This window comes from Pollicipes pollicipes, unplaced genomic scaffold (assembly GCF_011947565.3).
Source record: "Pollicipes pollicipes isolate AB1234 unplaced genomic scaffold, Ppol_2.1 Scaffold_3087;HRSCAF=3621_pilon_pilon_pilon, whole genome shotgun sequence".
In the NCBI taxonomy this organism is placed as follows: Eukaryota; Metazoa; Arthropoda; class Thecostraca; order Pollicipedomorpha; family Pollicipedidae; genus Pollicipes; species Pollicipes pollicipes.
Window position 1 is genome coordinate 20,203,197 of NW_023596225.1, and position 20,986 is coordinate 20,224,182.

At 54.4% G+C, this 20,986-nt stretch overlaps 1 long non-coding RNA gene and 1 pseudogene across 1 annotated transcript; one reads left to right on the forward strand and one right to left on the reverse strand.

Moving 5' to 3' along the window:
- Nucleotides 1-318: 318 nt before the first annotated feature.
- LOC119089855 (F-box/WD repeat-containing protein 1A-like) lies at nt 319-14,809 on the reverse strand (annotated as a pseudogene).
- A 5,533-nt stretch (nt 14,810-20,342) lies between these two features.
- LOC119089655 (uncharacterized) lies at nt 20,343-20,978 on the forward strand. Its single transcript, XR_005093174.1, has 3 exons — nt 20,343-20,356; nt 20,664-20,765; nt 20,917-20,978. It is a non-coding gene; the product is annotated as an uncharacterized LOC119089655 (long non-coding RNA).
- Nucleotides 20,979-20,986: the final 8 nt, after the last annotated feature.

A 20,986-nucleotide genomic window follows, 5' to 3' on the forward strand; every position in this document is an offset into this window, starting at 1 on the left:
ATTTGTTTTCCTAGCTATATTGGAGGCGAGGCGGGAATATAGGGGGGCAGCTATATAGATGGCGGAACGAGAATACAGATGGTCAGCAATAAAGGGGAGTTCAGTGCAGACATCTGCTTGGACCCCAAGAAAACACCCACGCCCAACGACTGCCAAAGATGGCGAAAAATCACCGATACCACGAAATCCTCCAATAAAATTAAGAAAGTAAACTTGGACACCGCCGGATCCTTCCACGAACCGCCCTGCCGCCGCCGCCGTCTCGAGCCACGTGGTCAGCGGCAGCGCGAGCCGACTTACTTGCGGTACCTGTTGGGGTCAAGGGTGTGGTGCGGACGGCGCGTTGCAGGCCGGCGGCGCCCTCGTCGCCGCCGTCGGCCTCCATCTCCTGGCTGCCGGACGCAGTCGGCGGGGGTTGTAGTTGAGGAAGTCCCAGATCAGAATGGCTGTCGTCGTGCGAGCTGCTGACGATCTGGAACTCGTCGAACTGCAGACGGAACACCCTGCCCGTGTGTTCCTGCCGGGCGGCGCCGAGCGGGTCAGGTCAGGTCAGGTCAGGCGCGGGCGGCAGCCGATGGACGAGACACGCCCGTCACAGGACGGAGGTGAGGGACCGCAGGTGAGCGTGGCGGCCGGTGGACGAGACACGCCCGTCACAGGACGGGGGTGAGGGACCGCAGGTGAGGGCGCAGCCGGTGGACGAGACACGCCCGTCACAGGACGGGGGTGAGGGACCGCAGGTGAGGGCGGGCGGCCGGTAGACGAGACGCGCCCGTCACAGGACGGGGCGAGGGACCGCAGTGAGCGTGACGGCCGGTAGACGAGGACAGGCCCGTCACAGGACGGGGGTGATGGGAACGCAGGTGAGGGGGCGGCGGCCGGTGGACGGGACCAGACCCGTCAAGGACGGGGGTGAGGGGACCGCAAGTGAGGGCGGCGGCCAGTGGACGAGACACGCCCGTCACAGGACGGGGGGTGAAGGGACCGCCCAGGCGAGCGCGGCGGCCGGTGGACGAGACACGCACGTCACAGCACGGGGGTGAGGGACCGCAGGTGAACGCGGCGGCCGGTGGACGACAGGGCACGGTTAGAAGCGACACTTAATGCAGACCAGATTCGCCAACGCTGGCAAACAAACCAGATAAGAAGTTCTGACGCAAACAGCAGGCGGTGTCATATCCTCTCACGCGGGACGTGTTTCCAAAACATGCTGCCTCACGCTGGGCAAAAAAGTGAGCAGTATCATTCCTCTCGGGGAATACTACTGTCCAAACAAGGCTTACTTGCGTAAACCAAACACTTTCCGAACAACGATGGACAACGACCTCACGACGACGAGCGGTCAGATACCACGGGTCGGGTGACACAAGGGTAGCAGACAAACATGCACAGAAGGCGCCCTCTGTTCACAGGTGCGCGCGCGCCGCTCGCGTCCTCCCTAGACCAGCCAATCGGTGTTCCACAGGATGGCGGGCGTGTTCATGTCACACGCGCCTCAGGCATGGCTGTGTCCAGGGCCACGCGGAGCCATGGCCCTTGGGCACAAAGCTCGCGGCTGTGACGGCCACTGACTGAACTGGCGAAGACCAGCACCATGCTCCACCAGACCACGTCACAGACGGGGACGCGGCTCTGGCCATCCCCTCACACCCGTCCGATGTTCCACGGCCACCATGTCCGCATCTCCCGCGCCGGCCGTGCCGCACGAGACCGACACTTACCACCAGAAGTACGGAAGGGCAGAGCGAGCCGACAGGGCCTGCGCGGATTCAGCGCCGCTTGCAGGTCCCACACCTTGATTTTCCTGTAACAGGGCAGAGCGGCGTGTCACACGCACCCCCGGTCTCCGGGGCGACGGCCGGCACACCAGCCGCCGGACGGGACGGCACGTTCTCCACTGATCGCGCAGTCGAACGGGTCGGGGACTGGGGCCGGCGGCGTCACAGGCGGGGCAGACGGGTGGGCGGGCGCGGCTGTATCAGGAGCCGCCGGCGAGCCGCCCGTCAACGCCGCTCGGGTCATCACGGACACCCAGATAGTTGAACAGTTGAGATTGATTCCCAGACAGATCAATGGCAGACTGTCTGCCAGACACGTCGTGCCGGCCGCGATAACCAACGACGGAAGGGAACCAGCTCAATTACCGCTCACACCCGGCACGCAACATCCCGAAACGTACACCACAATCTTTCTACCACAGAACACGAAGAAACGTGTCATGAAGCACGAGCGAGCCGGGCGTCAATCCCGGACCAGGTGAGCCGGGAGCGGCTCACTCAGTAAACGGAAGACTCCACCCGTCGTTACGCGCCGCTGACAATCCGCTTCGAATCGAACCGGATTGCCAAGCGCACCAGCCTCGTCGTGGCCCTCCAGCACGCGGCAGGCAGTCACCGCCGAACTCACTGTCCCATAGCCTGCGCGCCGGGCCGGTTACACGTCAGGCCAGTGGGAGGGCGGACGGGACGACCCGGCGGACACGCTGCCCTCCGGTTGGAATCGTCCGAGAGATACACGCCAACCCGGGGGCTGGTCCGCGGGGGTTCCGCAGTCCGTCCAGCCGGGTCATTTGGAGGCGGGGGGGACCACCTGATCCCGACCCCAGCCGGGGAACCAGGCGCCTGCGCAAACTGCAGCCAGCCTGCACCGGGCGTGACGTGTCCGCCGGCAGCCACAACAAAACAGGAACGGCCAGAGAAAACACGCCATCAACTCATAACGGGTTTCACAGACATCGCTACGCTTCACTGGGCGGCGTCGGCATCATGGGCCGGGTCGACGTCACCTGGCGGGTGCGGCGCTACCGCCGCCACTGAGTGCGTTCACCCTAATGCGAGCAAAGTCCCCAGCGCCACCCCGTCTGCCGGCGGCGGCCAAGGTCGCCGGCCGCCTCCGGTGGGCGGTCGTCACGTTTCGTCACGACTTCGGCATCTACATCACATCTCATACGATCACATCCGGGAGCAGAGGCCGCTCTGAGCGCCGTCGCTCGCCGAGCGATGCAGACGCCGAGCAGGCGCGTACCCAGCAGCAGCTCACGAGTGCCGGCTCAGTTGAATATCGTGGCGAGCAAGCCGAATTCCCGCCCTGTCCAAACTAGACGGCGGCGATCGACACTTGTCGACGTGATAGCAGCGCCTGACGGGGCCACGCCAGCGCCTGGGTACGGCCGTGCCCGCCCCCGCCCGCGGGCGTGGGCCCGGCTGACCTGATGGTGTTGTCCGAGCTGCGCTGACCACCAGCCGGTCGCGGTACTGCAGGCAGGCGATGCCCCTCTTGTGTGGCCCCGACAGCGTCCGCACGAACTCGCACGTGGAGTGTTCCACACCTGGCCGGCGAGCACGGTGTCAGACGGCGCCGCCGGCCGACGCCGGCCGGTTTGCGCAACGGGGACGGATCTGGACAGAGGCCGGCGCCGCACAGATGCGCTGACAGAGCGTGACTGAGCGGTGGAGGGGCTGGGCCGCCGTTGCACCACACTCACCCAGCGGCCGTATGACACTGGCTTTGTCACTGTTCGTGTCGACCGATGTCACCGGTCGACGCAATGAAACCACACCGCGAGACGTATTGGTAACGGCAGAAACAAGGCGAGTTCACTCTAATCGCACCTCCGGAGCCGGAGGCCCGCCCCGCCGCTGCTTCCCCTCCTCGGGAATCAGAGCCCGCTCCCTCCCCCCCCCCCCCCGCAGCCAGAGCCCCGCTCCTCCCCCCCCCCCCCTCCAGCCCTCCCTCCGGAGCAGAGCTGCCCCGCTCCGCCCCTCTCCCTCCGGAGTCAGGGCCACTCCGCTCCGGCCCCACTGAACCCCAGTCACACGTGTCGGCCTCCCAACGGCGGGCCGGCCCATCACATGCGCGGCCGCCTCCCCCAGTCCCTCCCCATCGCGCCCCCTCGGCATCGATCGGCCGGCCGGAAACGCTCGGCGCCGGCCGCCGTGACCCCATTCGAGGGCGGCCGCCGGCCCGGGCGCGCTCCCACCTTGATGGTGCGGTCGCCCGACGCGCTGACGATGTACTTCTCGTCGAAGTCGACGACGTTGACGGCGGCGCGGTGGCCGACCAGCACGCGGTGCAGGTTGATCTCGGTCGGCGAGGACCATGTCCCAGACGGCGATGGAGCGGTCCTGCGGGCGAGCCGGCGTCGGCCGTCACTGGGCGCTCGCTCACATGACACGGTACGCGTGCGGAGACACGGACAGGCGTCGCAGGCTACTCACGGGTATTATCGACTCTGATGATGTTGGGTTATGCAGTCAACACACACAGATGACTCAATATTCCCACGCGTTACTGGCGCCCAGGCTGAAGATAACCATCGCCTTGGTTGAGGTTTTGAAATATTCAGGGTATGAATACCCGAGCATTCCATTAGAAAATTAGGCATCATTGCCACCAATGCATCTGGGTGAGCGCATGCCAACCGAGACGGATACCCAATCACCCAATTTTCAAATGCGCTGCGGATTGTGAGAACATCAGAACAATTAAATAAACCACTGCCGAAGGCCAGTTCGGGAATCCATCTCTTTTTGCCGCGTATACACGTCAGACAACCTTCAAATACTGAGCCCGGCGGAAAAATACACGATATATGGGTAACACATTTTGTTATTCCTCCCAAATCCCGGCAATGTTAAAATGTTATGCCATTAACACGACCCTTGTCGAATTTCGGACGAATCAGCCGTCCACCGACATCGTGTCCCAGTTGTCTCTCCAGCAATCCAGCCCACTACCAATGAATCAGAAGTACCCGATGTGATTTGCGCCAAAGATATCAGCCGATATAATTTGCCCCTCGCGCCCAAAGAGCGTCAAACTTCCAGCCAGCTTCGGACCATTTTGCAACTTTTTCGCGCCAGCAACTATTTTTACAACTACATTGGTGTCTTTCCGGCAGGCACTAGAATACTCTGAACATTGGAAAGTTGTTGCGGCATTGGAATACCCGTCGACCGCATATTTCGGCTCCGAGTAGCCGCCTGCAGTCGGGGCCACAACGTTGCCAGCAGTGGCGCCGATCCCGGGGAGCACGAGTACAGGAGACGGGTGTCGCCGGCGGCGCGTCTGGTAAGCCGCACCTCAGTACGGTCACACAGCCACGGCGTAGCTTACAAACACTAACACACGAACCGTACCAATTCGTAACTTGCACAAATTGCGATCGCATCTGTCGATTCTGGAGGCATTTATAACAGATCGCTTCGGGTAAACTACGTTGTTTTCGGCGTACGAGCCCATGCGGGCGACTCAATGTGCGTAGGTTCGTATGTTCGCCTTCTGACACTCAACACGGGTCAGACGGGAGGGGCACGCCGTCTCTGGCCCCAGACGGCCGAGAGCGGCACCAGGAGGGTCATCCGGCCGACACCTACGCCGGCACCGGGGAACCGGGTGGATCCGCAGACGGCACAGCCGACACCAGGACATGTGTGCAGACCAGCACCGGCCGCACGTCACAGCCGCGTGGATCCGCAGACGGCACAGCCGACACCAGGACATGTGTGCAGACCAGCACCGGCGGCACGTCACAGCTGCACGGATCCGCAGAAGGCACAGCCAACGACACCAGGACACGTGCACAGACCTGCACCGGTGGCACGTCACAGCCGCGTGGATCCGCAGACGGCACAGCCGACACCAGGACACGTGCGCAGACCAGCACCGGCGGCGCGTCACAGCCGCGTGGATCCGCAGACGGCACAGCCAACGACACCAGGACACGTGCACAGATCTGCACCGGCGGCACGTCACAGCCGCGTGGATCCGCAGACGGCACAGCAAATGACACCAGGACACGTGCACAGACCAGCACCCACGTCGCAACCGCGTGGATCCGCAGACGGCACAGCCGACACCAGAACACGTGCGCAAACCAGCATCGGCGGCACATTACACATCGCAGCAGCGTTTGGAGCAGACGTAGGCTATTGCCTCAGGTGCGATACAGCTGGCGCGATCGGAAAACAGCCCGCCGTAGCTGTTGGTCCAGTACCATGTGGCCCAGTAGCGGACCACCCTACGCGCCGACAACAGGCCCCAGCACGCACCCAGGCATATAGAGGAGCCGCCCAACGTGAACTGAGAATCCCTCGGCAACCGGGCATAACGCGATCACCCCCCGGGCGAGGCAAAAAACGATAACCCAAACCCTGCCCCAAACGCCGCTACGCTAGCCGCCGCGACAGACCGGCGCCCAACACTTCAACTGATCTCAACTAACAACCCAATTCGCCGATTTTCATTGTCTGAACGACACTCGACACCGAGTGTCCACATTCAGCCGTCGTCCCCCGCCCTCGGCCGTAATGACACACGCTTGAGCAGCCCCTCCGCCGGAGGATCACGACCTCCGGAGCGCGTGACCCGGGCCGGCCGAGCGTGACTCACCTTGGAGCAGGTGACCATCATGCCGTGCGCGAAGCGGAGGTGGAGCACGGCCTCGCAGTGGTGGATCAGCGTGTTGACCAGCTCGCCCGAGTTGACGTCCCAGACGCGCACGGTGGCGTCCGAGGAGCCGCTGATGATCACCTTGTCGTCGTATTGCAGGCAGAGCACCGAGCCCGTGTGGCCGGTGAGCACTTGCTGTGGGCACGCCGCGGGGGCTCGGTCAGGCCGGGGCACCGTGCGAGGTGAGCACCTTCTGCTCAGCAGGCGCGCCGGGGCTCGTCTGTACACGGGGGCCGGGAGGTGAGCACCTACTCTGGAGGCGCCGCCGGGGGTTCATCTGTACTCAGGGGTGGGGAGGTGAGCACCTCCTGCTCATCAGGCGCCGCCGGGGCTCGTCTGTACCCGGGGCTGGGGGAGGTGAGCACCTTTTGCCCTGGAGACGCCGCGGGAGCTCGGTCAGTATCGGAAAGCGATGGGAGGTGGGCACCTTCTGCTCATGAAGCGCCGCGGGGCTAGATCAGTACCGAAAGCGGTGGGGTGGGCACCTTCTGCTCTAGAGACGCCGCCTGGGCTCAGTCAGTACCGGGGGGGGGGGGGGGGGGGGGGAGCGGTGGACACCTCCTCTGGAGGTTGCCACGGGGACTATGTCAACACCAGCGAAGCCAACACGCGGCGGATGGGAATGAGGCGAACCCTTTCAGTGGCGGGTTGTCTGGGCGCCAGACATGTGGACAGAGACCTGAGACAGACGGCGCGGGTGACGGAGGTGCAGCCAGACACCGCACGTGACCGCCACAAGCCAACTTCCCAGATCGATATCTTAACCGTACGGCAGCAGCGGGCTTCTCCAGCCAGTGCTGACGAGTGGCAAGCGTTTGGAAGCTGGCATGCTTATACGGCTGACCGTGTCAACAAGAAGGTGCAATAATTCATAACCTTTGTCGGGACTGTGCCAGCTTCCGGTGTTTAGACAGGGGGATCCATTGTCTTAACGAGCGTGTGCACAGTGATGGTCACAGCGATATCCGGCTGCCAATCTCGTGTTATGCTCGAGGGGTCTGTTGTACGCAAGACACCACGCTCTGGGTGGAAGGGCCGATCCAGTTATGCGGCCCGTGAGGGCGGCGGCCGCCGAGCAGCCCACCTTGGTGCACTGCAGCGAGTCGCGGTCCCACATCTTGATGGTGTTGTCCCGCAGGCCAGAGACGATCTTCTTGTCGTCGTACTGCAGGCAGTAGACGCCCTTGGACGTCTCCGAACGACAGTTTATCCGCTGCAGGTTGTGCTTGCCCGTCCTCCAGTTGTTTTCTATACTCTGAGAACGCGATGGTCAGCGAAGGGTCAGACTCCCTCCCACAAACTGATGTCGCATGGATCGTGACTGGCAACAATAAGCTGCTAGCTAAGGCGAAGAGCAATATAAGGTATCGACCATCGCACGGGCCTGGTACATTACTACATGCGGGTGGCATAAAAGTTGCTGAAGTCGCGGCCAAGATGTTTTATGGAAGCATGCTGGCGACACACCACGATTTTCACACGATCACAAATATGTTTTTCTTACCTCAATGTCTTTAATATTTTGGGGTATAGTTTCCTATATTTCTGATGATCTGGAAGTGCTTGGCCGGGTTTTGGTTTCCCTAAGTATTGCCCCCTGAAAAAGAGCACAGTTCTCAGAGCCACTAGTTACACATGAATCAATGTGCGGCAGCAACTGATAGCGTACTATTGCCGGGCAGTCAGTGAAGTCCATTTCAACCTGACCACGGAATTGAACAAAGTGCAGGCAGTAGAACCCGCAGTCAACTGTTCAATGGCCCAGAGCTGTAGGACAGCCGCGCATTTGAGCGCGGACAGCATCACAGCGAGTCAACATCAGGAGCGGGAAGTGGAGGTGGGGGGAGGGGGGGGGGGACGTACCATCCTCGCCGCTCGGCCAGGCCCTTCCAGAGCGGGTCGGTGCGCACTTCTTCTCGATGAGCTTCTTCCAGAGCATGCCGTCGCTGATGACCCGCTTCCACTCCTTGCAGACTAGCTCGGCGGCGCACAGCGACCGGTCGTCCAGGTACGAGAGGATGCTCTCGGCCACGTGGTCCAGGCCCTTGTCTGCGGCGGAGCGCGGCGCGTGGCGTGCGTCAGTGAACCGGCCGGCACGCGCGACGAACGGCCCCACAACCCGGGTGTCGACACAGAAACTGATCTGGATCCGGCAATGAAAGGACGCTACGACTGCCGAGGCGTGAATGTTGGCGGAGCTCCAATAGTGAATGCTTTATACTGCACACGCAGACGAAAAATATCGTATCAGAATTGATTACGCCATCAAAACACGGCTGAGCTGAACGCGAAATGAAATGAACCGAATATGACGGAACAACTCAAATCTGCCAAACAACAAACACCTTGATGCCAAATTGTCCATTCCCACGAAATGCCATCATTCGGAACAACATCACACATATGCTGTACATGTAGCCATTTATCCAACGGCACAGCAGGTTGAAGAAAAGTGATGTTCCTGTGACACAAGGCGAACCCGAGTGTCACTGCACTCGAGTGACATCGGTCGCCACTTTAGTTTCCATTATGTGCTGCTGTCAGGAATATCATCACACCTACATGCTCTTTGCAAGATGGTTTGAACTTCAATGTCGAGCGACTTTTTCGGCACAGTCAAATAAATATCCCATTGAGATACCCGGCTGCCTTCAAGATCACCTGTGCTTTATTCCAAGGGGGGAGGGGGGGGGGGGGGCAAACGATATATGTTGGCAGGTGGCCACTACGCTGTTCGTTTGCTGGCTAACCGCACTTCACTCGCCACAGTTACATCATTACAAGTCAGAGACCAAACGCCATGCTACGCTGCGGATTTCGGGACCGTCACTCACGGCGGCTTGTAACAGCTGGCCGCTGTGCAGCCACTGGTGCGTGGTGGAGCTTTGGTGTTGGAAACCTCTCACCAGGAAGCCACGTGTGTAACGATTCATCATTAAGCAATTATTCGCGCATCAAGTTTCTTTGCGACACACGTTCACCATGAGAAAAACGGTCTGCAGTCCAACACGCTGCGATGTGTTTACCACGCTAAAAATCAAACCGTATTACCATCATGATTACAGAATGCAAGACGGGGGCTCCCAACTCACATAAAATTCCCGAGCCGCCACGACTGCGGCGTCAAACCGGTTTCACGCCATGAGCTCTGCTGCACATGTGACACGAAACAGGTGGCTCTTTTTCGCCCCAACCGTAGTTCGCTATCTAAATGCACCGAAGCGACAAACGATGCCATACAACAACAATTCGCACACACAAGTGTCGACGAAATCCGATACCCATCGCACCTGTAGCAGCCAGCCTGCACAGGGGGTAACGGCCTGGCCTAGCCAGCGTTTCGAGTACAGGGCATGTCCTTGACAAGCCAGCCGAGCGTTCCGCGGCTCATTCCCGCCCCAGACAGACACACGACGATGACAAAAGACAATGAATGCCCTTCGATCAGGAATGGGGACGAAGACGGAGGCCATGCATGGCGCCGGTAACGCCGGCTGAAAACAGCTCCTGGGAGGACAGCCTTTCGGCAAGCCCTGGCCGACATACCCGACTTCATATGGCATGCGCAGAGACCCGACCTTCCGCTGCATATATAGAACCTCATTTTCTGGCAGATTCCGAGCACAAAGAAACTCCCAAGATATTTATCCACCCGGAAATCTGGCAGCTCAATGTTCGAAATGGAGGGCACTCGTGTCCAACCTCATCTGCATGCAGTTAATCGTCCGGTCCTGATACTGTAATCGCAACTTGCAGAGCCGTAATCCTGAGTTACCGCAAACGCAACACGGAAGTCTCCAGCTCACACTGTCATTTCGTCGCGTTCTAGCCTCATCAAGGCGTTCACGCAAAACATAGTGCTAGCCAGGTGATTCCGACCATAGCTTTCTGGACTTTGCCTGCAGGTACGACTGAAAAAGTTTAAATTGCCGCCTTGCAGATGGCTGCAAAGACCGTTACTGAACACCACGCCGCCATCCCTGTTTGTGCTTTGCTTTCCTGTGGTACGCACGGCCAGCACGTTCTGGAAATGACCTGTGCAGAGGCTTGTTTGTGACTCACCCACGCCCTACACCGCACGGAGTCCGCGACAAAGCAACGCGAGCAATGCTCCCTATAGCCGAGGGGTACGCCAGTGCCTCACAACCTCTCGGTCGTGCTTGGTTTCCAGCCACGCACAGGATCTCGGACCCAATGTGCGGCATACTGTTCGGTCTCCGTATGTTAACAGGTTGTGACAGCGTATAAAAGCTATGGACCGGTACCCCCCCCCCCCCCCCCCCCCTCCCCTTGACTCTCCACGGACGATAAGGTCACCGCCTCGGGTTGGCGTCGCCCTGTGGAGCTCTCAACGGGCTTCCGAAATGTTTTTTTTTTTTAGACCTGCCTTGAGCGTGTCAAGTTTCGATGCCCGCGCCTCCATACTCTTTACGTCATATGTGAAGTTTGAAGGCCCAGTTGTTACTTCAAATTTTCAATATTTCCCCCTGCCCCCACCCCGCCTCCCCGCCTCCCGCCTCCCCCCCCCCCCCCCCCCCCCCGGCTGTCGTGGAGTCCTACACACCTCTAGGCGTCAAATAGCCTTCTTGTTTGCCTAAAATGCGCTTGTCTAAGCAACGCTCCGTATTTCCATGCCCTAATCAACGTAACCACGTGATGACACAGACAGTCCCTGCAGTCAGCCAAGGCAAATGCAGAAAATGATTACATTCTTACATCACAATATTTGATGTCTAGAAAAATACTTTGGCAGCAATTTGGCATGCCTTTTTAAAATCCGTCATTTCATTGCCTTAACGTGCTTAGTTTTGAAGCGAGTGACGGGCCTCTCCACACACTTGTCTTGAACTTTTGAGTCAATTTAGGATGTTAAAGGCCACAGCCGCCGATGTGTGTGCGATGCACGTGTCGAAATCACCGATACACACGCATGCTGCAGCAGTCAACCCGTAACTGCACCGCGCCGTTTCCCCCCGTGCGGTAGTGCGGCTCTTGAGATAAAGCGAGGGTCCTAGATACACCGATATGACCACAATAGCCTGCATTAGCCTATTACAGAAAGTGTCAAGCAGCCCCCCCCCCCCACGCCACTTGGCATTTAGTTCTACGTGGTTCAGTTATCGAAACAGCGGGGACGCCTACGAGCCCCTGCATGCGACGAAGACGGGAGTGCCGGGCTGGCGAGCTGGCATATGTCACCGGCGTGTGTTTTTAACCGGAGAAGCTGACGCGACACGGGCCGGCCATGTAAACAGAGACAGTGCTGGGTGCGTTCATACAATGCTGATGGTGGGATTCATACAACCGCTATTGACCAGCACTGCCTGGCAGCATAACTGGATGGAAAAAGATGTGGCTTCCAGGACGCAGCATCAATTGTCACTTATCTATGGGGTGGTTGTGCTGTCACAATTGATATTGCCAAACCACCTTCACACAAATCGGCGATGCTGATCATCTTGAGATGATAGCTCACAAAAGTGGATGTAATTCTGATATTTGATCACTCATATGACAGAAAGGTAAAGAATGTACCGGTGCCGATTTGGAGATCGAGCGCAGTCCTGCGACACGGCCACTCGGCCTTACAGGTCTCCATGACATGACCTGGTGCTGGCCTAAACAACATAACTCGAGGGGGTTATGGTCCCACCATACCTGCCATACCCATAACCAGCAGCAGTCCTGCTCACAGAAAGTGCCTAATGGTTACAATGTATCTGGTGGTCCATCACACTTGACAAAGAAAAAATGTGATCGAACTTTAAATGAATTATTTTTCCTGGTACAGGAGCACCTTTAAACTAGCTTTACTTGAGCACCAAAAACATTTTGTAGTACAGAATATGTCCCAGCATCACCTGCTGAGAGGTAGACAGTTCTTCAGGCACTCACCTGGCAGTAGCGAAATGAAGTCCCGCTGCAACATGGGCTTGAGAAACGTGTCGATGTTGTTGTGCTGGTAGTGGCACATTTGTGAGAGCAGGTATTCCACGAACTCGACCTGGTCTTGTTCGCTCCATTTTTCAAAGTACTTGAGGCAGGCATCCCGCTCGGTGAGATACTGGGGCGTCGGCTCCCTCCGCGGCGGGTCCAGGCTCATCACCGTCATCGGCAACTGCAGCAGCATGGTCGCCATTGTCACTCCCACCAGTCTGCACTATGCACCCAGTGTCATGAAACATAACAAGTCCCACTGTTGCCAGCAAGGCACAACACAAGGTGAGCTCTAAAGGGGAGATGGTGGATGCTTCATACCTCATGGCTGTAAGTCTGTTAATTCTAGTGATGCATTGCATGAATCAACACATTGCACAGGCCCTGAGGTACTGCAGATCAAGGGCAATAAATGATACAATGGCTGCTGGATACTGGGCAATCTGTACTGGTTACCTATGCAGGCATTTAAGTATGTGAAGGAAACATATTTCGGGCTATTCATAACACATGGAAACCATATCTGCAGAGATGTCATTGATGTACACACAAAATATCTTAGCAAAAACATGACAAAAATCACTGGGCATTGTTATGGTAATGCTTCCTGCAATCCTGTTAGGTTGACACACTATTATTGTTATGCAAGAATGATAATATAACACAAAATAGAACCCATTTTATTCTTATCAGTTCTGAACACACAAACCTTTTTGAACCAATCTTCTGGTGTTAAGCATGATTTCAAATATGAGGTGAATATTGCATATCAAGTTGAAACTCCCTCTTTTCATCAATGTTTAATATTCTCCTCACACAAATTGAACAACAACACTGCCAAAACATAGGATCCATAATAAATCATTTTTAGAATCCATAATTTATGCACCAATAACACCATGTAGATTTCTATCTTAGAAATGAATCATATACAGAGTGATAGGGACACATGAACACTAGGGAAAACAAAGGTCAGGCCAAGTTAGTTTAGACCTGCAAAATTTCATCCCATTATTTGACTCATCAAGGTTGATCAGCTGGTGGATGGTTATGGGGAAAGAAGGCAGGTAACAATGACTGACAGTAAGCCATACTGACTGGAAATGCTTTGCTGGTATCTCAGGACCATGTCCATGCTGATAAGCTATCTGTCCTTAGCCAAAACTCCAATCCCAAGGGTGTATTTTTGTTCATGGCAGACAGTATTCATAGGCTATGACTGGGTGCAATGCTCATCAAATGCCACATAATCTGCTCATGTGAGCTTACATGACCATAACATATTTCATCTTTGGCATGATAAATCTGGCTAGATCTATTACAAATCCATAATACACATAATGCATGCTTAATTACTTTTTCATATGATGGTGCTATGATGGTCAACAGCAATAGGCCAGCTACATATTTCCTTTTTATTCATCATACCCATTTTGACTTTTGCCACATATTTCAGAAGAATAAAAGGTCATAATGACAAGATTAAATGGTTGAATGACACACAATCTTAAGAGTGACACAATGTAGGCTTACAACCACATCATCATTACTATCTATCACTCTCATATATTACCTGAGCTATATGCATTAGCATGAGCACATCTCACCCCAATTTGCTTGCATTTACAGCCTTAAGACTGCACTGATGCAGGCACAATATATTAGTCAAAACTTATTTCATGGCACAGGATACAGATTAGTCTCAAATAATGCAAACTGAAACCTAAACAAATTCCAAGTGTTTGAAGTAAATTTTCCAATAAAACACAGCATGAATCTGTAACAACATGACCAACTTTAATGCTTATTCTGATCATACTCATCTTATACAATGCTACTTATGTTAAATTGCTCATAAACACACTACATCACTTCCACAGTTGGGCAATATAATCACATCAATCAAGGGCACATGCTGAGGCAGGTAGCCAGTAATAAATATTAGAGAGAAATAAGACCTAACAAAGAGATTATGTCATACCTGTTAACTACTTTGTCATGTTGCAATGTTAGCAAGCCTTTATCAAGTTTTAAGGAAAAAAAACAATGACGTGAGAATAAGCCACACTTCGCAGCTTGGATGCAGAGTGCAACAAAAAACTGCAGTGACCACAAACCCCAATCTGCATTTGGCACCTTGCAAGCTTCATGACTGTCATGAAGTCATGTGGACTGCTGACTTGGTATTGGATTCATGAAACATAATCTATCTAGACAAATCAACAAAGAAAATCATATTCTGAGGCAACATATGTCTATAAGTGGTAAGGGAATTCAAACAACGAGGCACCTAATAATCAATTAAATGCCAGACAAATTTACGTACCTGGTCTTGTAGATTTCTGTGCACATGACAAAAAACACATTTCTACAGGCGAAGCACTTACCACGTTTTTAGATTCATTTTTCTGTGTGTCCCGAACATCGGGTCTCCATCACAAAAAAAATACTGGACCAATAATGCCCATCAAAGTCGGGCGCAAGTTGAAGACACGATTTCGCCACGTGAACTTGTTCCGAGCTTCACATGCACTGTAAATGAAGCTGACTAGGACTTATGCGTATCAAGGAAACCCCAGTCCTTCCGCTATTGCACGAATGCTGTTTCGCTTCTTCAACACGTAGCGTAAATTTACGACGGAAGCACCTGTCGCGATCCACAACAGCGAGGTGAAACCGTAACAAACGCGGACGAAAAGACGGCAGGGCGCGACCTCTTTTTCGTGTGACGTCACATATGACTTTCATGCACCAGAGCCAACGATATCGTTAAAACTTTCATATTGCCATCACACAAATGACGTCTATTTTAAGAAGAAATACAAGATAAGCCGATAAATCCTATTAAATATCGTAATTATGACACTCAAACGTGTTAAAAATATTTTTTTACATATACAGAGCAAAGAAAAACGAGAACGAACATGAATACTAAATGCAAATTACGAAAAGTCATAAGCATGACATGACAGCCAAGTACGGCACATAGCTATCCACAATTGTCGCGTTATGTTGTCCGCCCTTCCGGAAGCGTGGATTGAAACACTAGTTGAGTTAAGCATGACTGCCTAAAAATACACCACAGACGTGGTGCAAGCCATCTAAAAACCACTACTTGTCGCACTACAGGTGGAAAAGGGTATAAGAGAGCATTACAGAACAGCCGACTTCCTCTCTAAGACTCAGGCACCAAGGCCAATAGAGATGGAACATGAGCGATCGGGGGGTTGTCGCGGGCAAACCTACAAAGAGGCTTCCATCAACAAGAATAGGGTTTTAGAGCAAGCAAGAAGAACCAAGAACAACGTGGTGGGTCTCTGAACGATCGCCCTTGGGACAGCGTAATGAACAACATGAAGGGCCCCTGAGCAACCGAGAATCCCCGGCAGGTTAACATATAGAGACCCCCGTCTTTTGAGTGCAGATCTTTCGGGCGAATGGAAAGAATCCATGGAAGACCCTGATTGACGGAGAGTGCTCCGGCACGTTAGCAGGAAGGGGCCCACCAACAGCGCGGGGGGCTCTCCGAGCGAATGCAAGAAAATCAAGGGTAGCGCGTGAAGCTGTATCAGCCTTGCTTGCTGGATCTTGCAGCAGCCTCGCTGGATCGAGTTGACCCACAAGTGGACATATGGGCCCTCCGGAAACAGCGTGGGACCTCTGGAAAGCGTAATCAGCCTTAAAACCTCCCAATCACCGCACTATCAATCAGTAAGAAAAGTTTTGCTTGCGCGTGGGCCCTTCACATTTGCTTGTGACTATCATTGGTTTCATGGAAGCACAAAGTTGCCCAATCTTGTTGCGTTTTGCGTAGAAAATGCGTCTGTTGGGCTGGCTACGGACCCCTTCGAAGCCCAAGGGAGAGGCATGGCCCCCGTGACCCCCCCCCCCCCCCTCGCTCCGCCCCTGCCGTCACAACGCCTCAGGGTGCTCACTCTCAGTACCGCGCGTCGGCCGCCGCGTCGATGCTCAGAACTTGGGGACCGGCCGCTGGGGCCGCACCGTCGGTGTCATCATCGGCATGAGACAGCGACGGGCCTGATTAGTGAAGATACCAAGTCTCCGCATTTAGTGTACGAAAAGGGGGGTTCCTGATACCGCGACGTCCGATGCTGATAAGCGTAGCGGGGCAGCGGCCGACTGTTGCTTCCGGCGCGGGCCCAGAGACCGCCCGCCAGACGGGGGACTGTGGCGCCGCGGTTGAGCCCTGCTGCAGCGGTCGTCAACGCCGCGGGCCCGCAGCAGCCGCAAGTCCGCTGGGACGCGGGCATATGCCAGCAATAGTGTGAGGGCGGTAGCCGTAACTGTGCTTCAATTTGTTTTCTGTGGCGCGTGGTTGTCGTTGTTTGAGGACGAAACGCTCAACGTTAGAGCGAAAGTTTATGGAGGAGGTGATATGACATAAGTCCCCCTGCACGGGGTCAGGTGACCTATCAGCTGACCTGACGGGTTACCAGCTGACCCGTGTCCGAGCCCGCCGAGCGAGGGTTAGTCCAGACTTTTGCGCGCACACAATCACTATTGTGTCATAATAGACGAGCTGAAGTGAGATCCAGCCGGTAACAATAAAACATCAAGGTTACCCGCTACGGTGAAATTCGGACACGCATCACCAAAATTTTACCGGCAGATTTCACATCTTCATGCATTGGAACATTCACCAACCGCAAGACTAAGGCTTTTGTAAAGGTCCTGACCTCCGATCTATGGTCGTCTTGCAAGGCAAAATTGAGGCCAAATGGACGGAGAGCTCCAACAACCAGACAATTCCCACCCGATTTTAACTTTTCAAACATCAGAATATACTTTTCAAGGTAGATTGAACCATTTTTTTGTTGTTCAGCTCCTCCTCCAAACTCATGATGTGAAATTGCACCCCTGTGCTCGGTCATTTATCAGTTTGAGAGCCGGCGATGATTTTACGAGCTCTGGCTGGTCGAAACCTGCTGGCGATTTCGTGGCTGCGCGTGGTCCGTAATCCGCCCGTAGTGTGACAGGCAGTAGTTTAGGCCGTTTGCACCATACCCGTGGTGTATTTTTTAGGTCGTCATGCTTAACTCGGCCACTTTTTCAATATACGCCTTCCGGAACATCGAATGCGTATCAGGGCAATTGGAATGTGCGGGGATTCGGAGATTGGTGGGGATGTCCGGCATGCTCATAACATTGTGGCCCTATAAATTCTGGTTGAATTGAACATGATGGAAAGCCCCGAAAACTGAAGCTGGTTGTTTTGAAGCACCTGCCCCGAGTCTTGGTACGATGTGTATTTTGCCCGTTAGGATGGACGTCAGTTACGAGCATGTCATGTTGTTTTGCAGAGTTGTTTTCACACTTTACATTGTGCTCCTTTTACCTACACCCAAGTTTGCAGAGAAACAATCTATCCACTGCACTGGGTGTTTAAGTGACCTTGATGCTCTGAGCCTGGGCAATGGTGGAATTGATTTAGGTAATATTAGACTACCCTGAATTCGTAAATTGGTTTAGTACAGAAGTATAAAAGTTTAAAGCTATGTATGTGAAGTATGGGGCAGACTGGGTGTAGGGTATGGTGTAGTCTGCCCCATGAAGCTAGGCAAGCTTCATGGGACAGACTAGGTATACTTTTGGTATTGCATCCAGTCATCAGTTAGGTAGCATGGAAGTGGATTGGTTGTTCTGGTGATTTTCTTATTCAACACAGTTTTGGTGCCACAACATTTTAAGGATGTCTCATGTTTGTTGACATAATATGAGAGATGTAATATGAGACTCTTCCACATGGTCTTTTACTGGTGGTAACCCTTTTCACCAATTCCTGGCATCTATTATGGAGGCAGGCCCAGCATTGTACATCTCCTGCATGTTGTAGCTTACAAGATGTTCTATGTTTTCCTGCTGCATGTTTCCTGCATGAGTGGAAGACTGACCTAAGGACTTTTAAAAAGTAATTAAATATCTGTGGTTTTATATGGACTGTAAGGCTCTCAATACAAGGTTTGTATACTGTGAAAACTGTTCAGCAAAGCCTGTGCACAATGTTGTAAGGCTTTGTCTGACTCATACACATCAGATCAGTCATTGGTCAAAACTATCAGCATTTCTCCAATTGAGATGCAGTGGTGCCCCAGCTCAAGGAGACCAATATGCATTGGATGACTGGTACATGCTGCATATGGATATACAACAACAAAAAGCATGGGCCTGAGGACAGGTAGCTCTTGAAACCATTGGATACTAGAGATCATAAAGGTTTTGCAGACTTTGAATAGTTGGCAACATTTTTACTTCTTTAATGTACCAATATGGGGCATGTGATTAATGGAGGATATGACTGACCTCGCCAGTTGGGTCAGCTAACTTGCCTTGCCAGATGACCCCACTCATGCACTGGACCCGACTGGCGAGAGTCAGCTGGCCTGGCCCGCCAGATGGCCTCACACGTCGCGCTGGCCAGGCTGGCGAGGTCAGCTGGCTAGCCTGGCCAGGTGACCTCACTCACGGGCTGACCAGGCCGGCGAGGTTAGCTGGCTGGCCCCGCGAGGTGACTTCACTCTCGCGATCACCAGGCTAGTGAACTCCTGCTCTCCTGGCAGGCTTGGCTGCCCTCTGTTTGCGGCGTTAGATCATGCTTCTTCGGCGTCTGACGGAACGACGATGTTGTGAATGCGTATTACTGTGGTGCACGTTCCCGTTATGTGTTGGTGTTCGTGCGTGTGTATTTTCACCATAAATATGGAGCCGGGGCAGCTTTAGATATAACCAAGCTGCTAATTTCATGGATTCTAATGTGTGCGATGAAATGGCGGGTCATTTGAAACCACTGGGACTAGACCAATTGTTTATTTGTTTTGGGCGCTTGAACTTGTTCAAATTAATCAGAGTTGAGTGCGCACGCGCATTATCTGTCCTCGGGCTTCGGCGTGGAGCGGTAATGTGAGAAGACTTGACTCAAGTAGGAATGGTCGTTTTCCGTTGTAAGCTGTCAGTTGGCGCTTTTTATTATGATATGTTTTTTATTTTGTTCTGTTCTGTTGTTGTTTCTGGAAATACAATATGAACATTGTCGATGCCATTGAATTCACTGTGTAGCCTTTGTGCCTTTTTACAATAAAACTCGCACAAACGATTACCTTTTATTTTGTATATGGTTTGCGTATGGCCGAACCGTATTTGTGTATCCGTATATCCGTAACCGTATAATGTATTGTGTATCGCCACAGAAGTATATTTTTGTCGCATTCATAATCAGTGTAGCTGCTGAGTCCTACTCCGAGCTTTGACAATGTTTTGAATTTATATACACAGACCTATCGGAACCGCTTCTGCGCAATAAGGTCACCTTGATCTTTTATGTTGTGTGACGAAGGAGACGCGAACTAGACAACGTCGATCAGGATCACGAGACGTTGTTCTCTCCGCCATGACGGACAGCACGCGGACAGGAGATGGCACGGCGGCTCATTAGCGTTGATCTCCATCTCCGGTGGGATCACACGTCACTGCCAATGGTCGAGTTAAGCGAGTCTGAGGCTCTTATGCATCCATCCATCAAATGGGACACAGCGGTGGCTGGTCCCCGGGTATGCCTTGGGCTCGACCTGAGCCTCAGTCGTCATCGTCAGACGCCAAACCCTCCACAGCAGGCCAGGGGTATGGCGCACTCTATCGACAGAGTGCTTCCTCAAGAACTGGGGCTGTGTCCTAATCCTTTACGTCGGTCTGGTGGCCAGGGATACCACAACAATCGTCTGTATCTCCGACCCCCCCTCCCTCGCCAACTTGGCGCCCCCGCCGTCACCGAAAGCCGCCCTCCATTCCCCGTTCCGGTTCCCAGGGTGAGCGGCGGTACCCGCGTCGCCGACGGGAGACCATGTTGCCCCTCTTTACGCTGAAGCTGAACCACAAGCTGGTGGCCGGGCCTGGTATCCCTTGGCGTGTACGACGGCACCTACCCCTGTCTGACGGCCGCACCAGCGGAGACAAGGTCAGTCCAGGTGTCACGGGTGTCCGCTAAGGTCTGCAACAGCCTGTACTAGAATAGCGAAGCAAATGGAAGCTCAACCCTTCCTGCGGCTACGTAGTTGTGATAAACCGCTGCGACGCGGTTTACGACGAGCTGAGCTCGCCCGAATGTCACCTTGTAGGCTGCGCGACGAGTTGGCGAAGTGGATGGCGGATTACGTGATTATGGTGGTCAGATCGCGCCTGCCGCGTGAGAAGTGCTGCATGCCGCTCGGCTCGTGCTGCGTGAATACGGACTGACCGAAGGCTGCTCGGTCTTGCGCCACCAGCTACTCGTGCACAACCCGCACGAGAGGAGCGGCGAGCTCGGTGGACGACTGCAGGGCAGTAAGGCCACCTCGGACGTCTCTATCCTCAACATCAACCAACAGGTAAGCCACGAGGAGCGGCGGACACTCAGGCTGTGGCGCTGCCCCTCTGCCGAGTGAGTTCGTGTTTGTTGGTCTTCAGTCTGAAACGCATCACCGGATGTTGCGAGGGAGTGCTGTTGGGGAACACTAGCGCCCTCTGCGCTGCCGCCAGGTGACGTCGCTATGCTGCGGCCGTCTGAAGAAGTCGACTACAGATGGCAGTCCGGTCGGCGACGTTGCTG